This window comes from Echinops telfairi, unplaced genomic scaffold (assembly GCF_000313985.2).
Source record: "Echinops telfairi isolate 266 unplaced genomic scaffold, ASM31398v2 ScPeMD7_5592;HRSCAF=6446, whole genome shotgun sequence".
Lineage (NCBI taxonomy): Eukaryota > Metazoa > Chordata > Mammalia > Afrosoricida > Tenrecidae > Echinops > Echinops telfairi.
Genome location: NW_022109491.1, coordinates 45,643,244 through 45,653,386, shown reverse-complemented (window position 1 = coordinate 45,653,386; position 10,143 = coordinate 45,643,244).

Below are 10,143 nucleotides of genomic sequence, written 5' to 3'. Positions count from 1 at the left end.
TTTTTTTTAAAGGTGCCTGTCTGTTTTACTTTGCTATTGTTAGTTTTGTTTGTTTCGTTTTTTAATGTTTTCCTGTACATGAAATCCAGGATAGGTAAATCTATAGAGACAGTAGCTGGATTAATGGTTCCTTAGGGGTATGGCAGGGGAAGGAGGGGGAAAATGGAGAACTAGGAACAATGAGTACAAAAATGAAGAAAATGTTCTGAAACTGATGTGGTATTGATTGTGCAACTCTTCTTGATTGATTGAACTGTTGAATTGTGTTATGTGTGAATTATATGCCAATCAAATGGTTTAAAAACCGTTTGAGATCAAATGATAAGGTGTTAATCTATCTGCATCTGCAAATATCCACTTTCCAATGCACTTTGCATGATAACAAGGCTACTCACATCCCTGGTCTACTATCACAGGGGATTCACCAGAGGCTTAATCCACTCATGTTTCCCTTTCACTTTATTCTTTTAAAAAACTGAAACAATTAAAAAATGAATCCAAATGGAGAAAAAAATACAATATATTACATTTTCACCAGAATATAACTGTCATAATTGACTTTACAATGCTCTCTGTCTGGTAAAAATGTTATTCACATCCCTTTACTATAATTGGAGGGCATATACCGGAGGCTTCATCCATGTATGGACCCTCCAAATGGATTTTGGGCTTCCTCTTAAGGCTCACACTTAATTCTAGATCCAATCTAAGAATAAGTCGCACTTATCAAATGGCCCTACTTGAAACTAACCCTCATGAAGAGATTACTGAAGGCATCGGTGCGATAGTAGAATGTGGTAAAGAAACTAGAAGATGCCCAGCTATCAGAAAGAACAGTATCAGGGGTCTTCAAGGCTTGCCTTCAAACAAGCAGCTACCTAAGTGAGGCATCAACTAATTCCACACCAGCCTGTGTGAGCCAAGGATTGTAAACAATAAGGAATTGGCTGCTTAGGGGCTGGGGGAAGCACTTGGGTATGCATATAAGTTAGCTAGATCCTTGGACACATAGAAATTCTTTTAGTTTATATTCATTTTGACAGGAAAACGGGGAATGCTGAAGTAAAGCAGTAAACCCTGCGCGACCAAACACCATCCAGAAATAAAGTAGGTGCTCTGGCTAGCATCCTGATCGCACATCAAACCTGCTGCTTTCCTCATACGGTACTGGCTCAGTGGTTCCTCTGTGCAAACTTACTGGATCAAGGAAATTACTCTTCTGCCTTCTTCAGGTGACACATCTGAGGCTGGAGAGCTCTGAAGTCGACCCCTCCGCACTAAGGACGAGAAGAACGGCAGCCCTGGATAGCCCAAGGAGAGTGCATGAGGCTGCCTTTCCGGGGAAAGCAGTGATTTTTGCCCTATCTGTCCCTGCCCAGTATTTAGAAGCTCCTCCAGGAAACTGCATTTGAAAGGAGCTGGAGCTGAAATGATTTTATCTTTCACGATCAGGGATCTCATCCATCCTAGATAGCTTTTTGCCTTTTACTTCTTAATCTGTTTGCGTATGACCTCACGCCTTGTGCAAGAGATTTCTGAAGAAACTTCTAGGACCCTCTTCAGTCTCAGGAAATGCCTGCCTGATAAAAACATCACCTCAGAGTGCTCAGGGGTCTTCACAGGGGCGTGACAGAGTACCACCAGAGCATTGACAATGCCTGTCTGGTTGCTGGGGGTGCCACCCATGCCCCTTCATTCTTTCCTACTGGCGGCCTTCTAGTTCCCATTCGGTGTAGGGTCCAGGGGCCTAACCTGGGCAATCGAAGTGCAACATAAGTCTCTCCCTCATATGACAATGATCACATTTGCTCATTCTCAGCCTAGGCCAGCTCTTTCTCAGCCTGGTGTGCAAAGCCTGGTCGGTGCCCACACACCACACATGCCCTTGTGCACTATTTCCAGGTCTCCAGCTTCTCCTTGCCCAGACCTGAAAGCGCAGTCTCCACCACACAGTAAGGCATAACACCAACCAATGGCAGTCCTATCGAACGAGCACCAATTTAGAAGGGAGGTAGGAAGAACATCCGAGAAGCCACTCCCTTCTCTGGTTGCCCCATAACACAGATCTATGTGGCCCAAGCAATGAGAAGAAAGATCACTAGCTGTTCCTATAAAACCTTTGAAACCAAGAAGGTCAAGTGTTTGCCAATCAGGGGATAAAAGATTAAGAAACTCTTTCATGGACCCTTGGAAAGTTCTCCTACATGTGAGTATAACTGTCACGTTATGCCTAAAGCTTCAAGGCCTCCCGTCATTGCATTTCACTGATGTTTTTGTTAGCACTGTCTAGTTGGCCCCAACACTACACCACCTCCACCATTGCTTGTGGTTTGGATCATTGGGATCCTTAGGCTTTTCACTGGCTGGTTTTCAAAAATAAATGACCAGGCTTCTCGTCCTCCTCTGTCACAGTCTCCATGGAAGCTCGGCTAAAATCTGTTTAGCATCATGGTAACATTCAAGCCTTCACTGACAGTCCAATGATGGCTACCCAGGTGCACTGGCCATGAAATCAAACCTTGGCCTTGCATGTAGAATGAGGCAATTATACCATGAATATTGATCATATTGATGAGCTGTATGTCCTCCAAACGCATCACCGTGCACATGTACACTCACTCAGATTAGTAGCCAAAATGAAATTTCATTCCAAAAAAAATCTGGCAATTCATACCCCTCTCCACTCTTTTCCGTTACTTTATCATACATATGGAAAAGGGCTCCTGTAATCTCTTATTGAACTGGCAGTATTTCAAAAGAAGATAAAATTATCACTCGTGTGTATGTCTCCCTTCCAGCCACCAGGTCTTTGAGAACACCATGTATACGTGTGTGTGGGGGGGGGTAGGTCACTATTTTATGTGTGCATCTGTGACAGGAGTCAAGAGAAACTGTCTTCAACTCTCTATTTTATTTTTGCCAAATTGTGTGTGTGTTTTTGGTGATTTTGCTTCAGTTGGACATAAAAATTACTATTGATTTATTTTTTTTACAATGGGCCTTTGTCATGTCCACAGCACTGCAATCTTTTTTTTTCTGCTTAAAAAAATTTTTTTAATCATTTTATTAGGGGTTCATACAACGCATCACAATCCATACACAATCTTTTTTTTAAAAACTCGCTTTGTTTCTTGTAATTCTATATATCGGATCTCTTTCAAATTACAAAACATACACCAATTTAAATTTCTGAATACACCAATTTAACAGTTTCTAAATATACAATTCTGTGACATTGATTAAACTCTTCAAGTTATACAACCATTCTCATCTGAGTTGAACTGTCCCTCTCAATCAACATAAGCTCACTGGCCCTTGAGTTGCTATTATCAATCTGGCCTGCATTTAAAAGGTAATTGATGGTGACTGAGCGCATGCTGCTGTGGTTAGTTGCGATCGGTCAGCTCCAAGGCATGGAGACCTCACGTACAACAAAAGGACGCATTGCTTGGTTTGGGCATTGTCTACACTGTCATTGATAAGCTCCATCGTAGTGCCTTTCAACATCCAGTAAAACCAAACTCACTGTCATGGAGCCCAATCTGATTCACAGCAGCCCCATAGGCCGGGGAGAGCTGGCCTCTGGGTTGCTGAGACGGAAAGTCTTTACAGGAGTAAAAAGCCTCATCTTGGTCCTGTGAAGTGGCTGGTGGTTTGGAACTGCTGGCCTTGTGGTTAGCATCCTTAGGGGTTCATTTTCCAGCACTATTTATCAATGTTTTATTGTGATTCCTAGGATAGTCACTGACCGATTTTCAAAAACAGATTGCCAGGTCTTTCTTCCTAGTCTTATTGAGTCAAAAAGGTCTGCTGAAACCTGCCCTGCTGGCCTATGAGCAGGTGCCATAGCTTCTGACATCTTAGCATCATGAAAGCCACCACAATACGATAAACAGAAGGATGGGTGAATGGGCTTTTTTATTTGTTTGTTTTATTGTTTGTTTTGCATTCATGGAGGTGTAATTTATACAAGGTAAAATGCATTCGGCTTGAGCACATATCTTGATGATCCCTACATAGTTCTAGATTAACGCAGAGAACATTTCAGGCCCCTCTAACGACACTCTGTCACCCTCCAGGCAATGATCCCCAGAGAGAACCAGTCTTCTCACCTCTTTCACCATCCATCACTTCTACCTAACCCTGAAATTCAGGTAAATAGAGGCAACTTGAGCTCAGCAATATTTCTGTGGTATCCATCCACTCTCTGGTGTATAGCTGTAATCCTTGCGCTTTTGTGTGACAGGAGCCTACATTGTTTTATATGATGCTGCAGTTTTCCTCCCCCGTTCAGAGTAGACCAAGAACAACCAAACTATCGCCTAAATTGTAGAGACAAATGACATCTCTGACGGGCTAATTTCACACACAAAAAAACTTCAATCTGAATTAAAATAATCATCTCCTGCTTCTCAAATCAGTTACACTACTTAAGAAGGGCATCGGCTACTGCAGGATGACACCAACTGACTAACTTTAGGGCGCTGACATTTTATAGCCAAGAATAAAAGAATCCCTAAAACTGTACAACAAGTTTTGAAGCAGTTGTTAATTGCAAAATTCAGCACAACCCATTTCCTATGTCGGACTTTTTTTTTTCTACTGTGGGGAAAAAAATCTTCAAGAATCACACTCACCCAGTAATGTATGTATGGAAATGTTCATGCTCTAGAACATCCAACTGGTCTATAGAAGTGGTGATAAAAGTTAACAAAAGCAAAGAGTTGGCTATTTAAGTCTACCCAGAAGCCTCAGAAGAAAGACCGGAGCATCTACTTGCAAACTATCAACCATTGAAAACGTTGTGGAGTACAGTTCTTCTCTTACACACAAGACGTTACCATGAGTCAAAGTCACCCACTCACTTCACTGTCGCTGAGTCAATTCCAGAGGAGAACCGAGGGGAGCCGTTCCCCAGGATTATAGAACAGAGGAGAGCTGTTCCCTAGGATTTCTGAAGCTGTCCATCTTGATTGAAGCAGATTGCCTGTGGAGTGACTGGTGGCTTCAAATGGATGACCTTTTGGTTAGCAGACCAGCAAGGGTCAGAGTCAAGTCCACTGCAAAGGGTTTAGTTTGGGTTGGGTTCTAGAGAAAGAGACAATTTATGACATCGTTTTGGTTGCTCTTGAAACAAAAATCAAAAAACATTTTTCAAAATTACATGTCTTGTATAAATATTTTTAATTAACTTATTTTGACTGTTTGGATGAGAATAATCAAACGCTGTAGTTATGTCTGTATCTAGCTCCTTCTGCACACAAGTACTATTAAAAGAAAATGACTCTTATCAAAATAATTCAAAGAAATAGAAATAATATAGAAATTTTTACGTTTTAAATCCTCAGATGACAAAAGGATTTACAATTTGACAATTTTCTCATTCTGTTAGAATGATTCAGAAAGAAAACATATAAGCCATGTTAAGTTTATTTTCTCTGTATATTCTGGGGCAGATAGGATGCCAAATGTGGCAGAAGGCCTGAATAAAGGTCCCTGGGCTAATTTGTGGTTAAAAAGGAAGTCTTAGGGAGAGTGATACCATGTTTTGAAATAAAGAACATAGACTTTTAAAATGTTTTCAATTTTTAAAACTTTAAAAATCTAACCCTAGTAGATCATGATATACTCTTACGTGGAAAAAGTAATTTGCAGTATGAACTATAGAATTCCATATTTGTAATGGTAAGTAAAATTATTTGTGTCTGTATCTCTGTATGCATGCATGTATTTTTAGGTACTTAGCACAGTATGGATCCCTAGTGGTGTGGTTATGTGTTGGGCTGCTAACAGCAAGGTCAGCAGTTCAAAACCACCAGCCAATCCTCAGGAGAAAGACACAGTTTTCTACTCCCCTAAAGAGTTACAGTCTCCCTGAGGGAGGGAGGAGGAAAATAAGGAGTTGATACCAAGGGCTCAAGTAGAAAGAAAATGTTTTGAGAATGATGATGGCGACAAATGTACAAATGTGCTTGACACAATTGTGCTTGACACAATGTATGTATGAATTGTAATGTATGAATTTTAATAAGAATTGTACGAGCCCCCCAATAAAATGATTTTTTAATTTTTTAAAAAAGAGTTACAATCTCAGAAATCCATAGGGGAAGTTCTGCATTGTCTATAGGGTCACTATGAGTGAGAATTGATACAATGGCAATGAGTTTGAGTTTGAATTATGATTAGTGAATGAAGAAGAAAGTTTACTTTTTAATTTTGTACTCTACTACATGTTTAGAATTATTTTTCTACCACCAACTGGTCCCATTTAATTGTTTAAAGAGGAAAGAAATTAAAAGAATATGTTCATGTGTAAGTAGTTAAAACAAGTTGGCTTACATTAAAGGAATTGTCATGGTTTGACTTTGGAGGGACTGAGCGAAAGGCTAGGTAAGACCAGGCCTTCCCTCCAACATGAGCCATTGCCCCCACAGTGCCCTGGTGTTCTGTGTCTCCAGAGGCTGGCTTCTGAGGAAACTTTAGAAGGCAAGACAAGCAGTAGCCCACCTAGGCGGTCAGCTTTCATTGACTAGTGCAGAAAATTGGTTTCTGAGTCTAATTTACAGTCTAGTTCATTTCTAAAAGATGTAGTAAATTTCTTCCCGGTGCCTATTTCCTCTTTGATAATGAAAAAGTCCACAAACATCCTCAGAGGGGTGTTTGCAGAAAGCAACCTTTTGAAAATACAAAACACTCCCGCGAGAGAGATTTGAAAGCCAGTCTACGCTCCTCTTAAGACAACCTTGTGGGGCTCAAGTAGAAAGCCAATGTTTTGAGAATGATGATGGCAACAAATGTACAAATGTGCTCTACACAATGGATAGATGGATGGATTGTGATAGGAGTGATACGAGCCCCCAATAAAATGATTTTTTTTAAAAGATAACCTTGTGTTATCCTGATAAAGAAAACCATAGTGCACCCCTTTTTCTGCATGTCTCAATTAAGCTACACCATCTGTAGAAACCATTCCAAGTGTTAACAGTATAACAGTTTGTAAACAGCTGAGGCCAGGTTCTAAACCAATGAGATGGCCTCACCAGCGTGCAAGGCTACATGGGCTCTAATCGCATTTCATCCACCAGATGATTGCTAGCCCTGCCTCTCCTGGCTTCCTCAATCCAGAATGAGTTCAACATTGAAAAGCTGTGGTGGTTCGCCCCCTCGTGGTAGAAATAAGCATCCTCCTGGGCAATTCTGTCCGCCTCGCCTGTCCCTTGGTTCAGTATAAAATTCTTGCTTTCCACAAAACAGATCCAGGTTTTCTTTCCAATCAGTGCACTTATTGTGTGGCACTACCCATCTGTCAGTGGAGGCTAATGTGTTACTAAATACGAACCAAGTTTCAGTGCAGCTTCCAGACTAATACAAACTAGGAAGCGGCGCTATGGGCAACAGTGGTCCCAGAGTGCATGAGGTTTCCACGAGTCAGGGACTGACTTGAAAGCAACTGACAACAACCACCTACCCTTGACTGGTACCTCTTTATTGCACATCGACTCCACCGTATCGTTTGTAAACATCTGATATAGAGGTAGAGAGGACCAGTGCATCATATCTAGCGCTTCTGGTCTTTAGAAGGTGTTTCACTGGAGATTATTTCTTAAAATTTTAATATCAGTCATACTACATTTAAGTACTTAAATATTTCACTTATTTAAAATCAAACCTTCCCTCGGAATTTAATTCAGGACTCATCTAGAGTTTTTTCTTTACAGACAGACATTTAGGACCTCAAGCCCTGTACTACAGTTTGGGCCTTCACTGATTGGTTGCTGGTAAAGGATGCAGAATCTCAGGCCCTGTCCCAAATCCACTCAATCAGAATCAAGATCCCCAGAGAATTCCCAAGCTCAGTCATATTGAGAAACGTGGCTTTAGTTGGTAGTTAGTCTTATATTTGTTGACCAGATGCTCCATAACTTCCTGAATCCATAGTAAACTACAAGTTTATACATCCTGATAAAAAAATTAATATCATCAGGAGACTAGAGAAATGTTGTCACCAGGTAACAAGCTTGGGGAGATCTCCTCAGAAACTCCTGGAGAGGTCCCACCAGGAGGGAAGTCCTGTGTTCCCTTGAAGCCAGAAAAGCAGCTTAAAACTATATATGTCAACTATCTTTTAAGTCAGGGATCAGCACTGCTGACTACCCTTCACCATTGACCCACGCTGCTTCTGTGCACTCCCCCCTCTCCTGCCCAAGCTGGTCCTTCCCTGGGCCTGTTCCAACCCACCCAGCCAAACCTCTTGCCTCTCTGGCCTCTGTGGGCCCTACTCAGGTAGCAGATTGAATGGCAACTTGATGCAGACATGTTCATGACAACCCAAGTAATGCTTTTGACATTTTTCTTCTTTTTTTTTTTTTTTTTGCTTCCTTCTTTCTCTGATGCCCCTCCTACCCTGCACACAACACTCTCACAGGATCAGGAATCTCAACCCACGTAGTGGTTTTATTTATTTATTTTTTGTTGGGGTTTCTTATCTATTTTATTTATTCTTTCTTTCTTGCTTTCTTTCCCATGCCTTATTTCCTTTTCCTATGGAGCAACCTCCCACTCCGTGTGTATGCATGCCTCCCGGACAAGAACAGGCAATCCCAGGTTAAAACAGCTTAAAAAAAGCAAACAGGTTTTTTAGGGGGTTTTCCCATAGACCCGCCCATCTTCCTGCTATCATAGCAACAGAGCTATATGTTGCGTTGACAACCAAGCCAGGCCCAGTTCTCTGTTTTTCCTTCTCTTCTCTGTAGCCACATTGTTTTTCATCTTGCATTTGTCTTTCTTCTTTTGTATTCTCTACCTTCTATCTTTTCCTTCCTTTGCGTTCTTTCTTTTCACTGTCTTCTTTAATTTGACTTCTACATATATATGTATATATACCACACCTAAGTCCTCTCCTTCTGCTCTGATTTTATGCGTATTACTTCTCCTGCCCCATTCACTTTCTCTTTCTGCTCGCCCTCCTATTCCTCATGAAATATATTGCCATGATACTCATTAATTCTTAACATTCCTTTTAAAATACATTTTCCATTATTTTTACAAAACTTATCTATTTAGAAATTATTACTCCTAGTAGTTGTTTTAGTTTAGTCACTGTCTTCTCCACCTCCCCCACATAAGTCTGTCCCTTCCTTTTTCTCTATTTCCCCATCATGTGTTTTCCTGTTTCAATTAGAATTCTCCTACATCACTAGACAGCCAAATGCCCCTACTCTAACCAGCAGTCCACACACCACAAATCCATAGGAACAGCTGTCAACCACAGAACCATAAAACAAAATCAAGTAAAAACAAACACAAGCAACTGAAATACACCCAAAAAACAATGAAGTATTCTGACAGAGTGGCCCTTCAATCACCAGAAATAGATTTAAGAAGAATGTGGTTTAGGTACCTTAAGTAGTTATAAAGATAATCATAAGAACAATGGAAGGAATCGAAAAATTAGAAATCCCACACCAAAAATAATAACAGTGAATTAGAAGACAATCACTCTGACTACAATTGATAAGAGAAACAAACAAAAAAGCAAAGAAATCCAAAGAAAACTTAAGAATGGTGTGGGATACTATGAAGAGAAACTACTTATGTCTCAATGGGAATCTGGAACAAGAAGAAACAACAACAAGTACAGAGAAAAGAGTATGGGAAATCATGGGATAAGTTTTTCTGAAAAACACGAGGAAAAAATGACTATTCGTGAAGTGAGAGAACTCCAAACAGGATAGGTCCCAAAAGAAGATCCTCTTAACATAATGTAGTCAAACTCTGCAGCATTAAGGAAAAGGGGAGGATCCTGAGGGCAGCTAGGGGAAAAAGAACACTCACCTATAAAGGGCAACTGATAAGGATACGCTTGGACTGTTTGGCAGAAAATACACAAGCAAGAAGATAATGGAATGACATATATAAAATTCAGAAAGAAAAACACTACAAACCAAGATTCCTATGTCCAGCAAAATTATCTCTTAAATACAAGGGAGAAATAGGTATTTCCAGATAAGGAAAAACTAAAAGAATTCATAAAAACAAGACCATCCAACAGCAGTTGCGGCAGTCCATTGACAGGGAGCTGCTAGAGGTTCTGGCTATTCAGAAGAGAACGTTGAACAAGGGATCGTATTGCTGGTATCATAT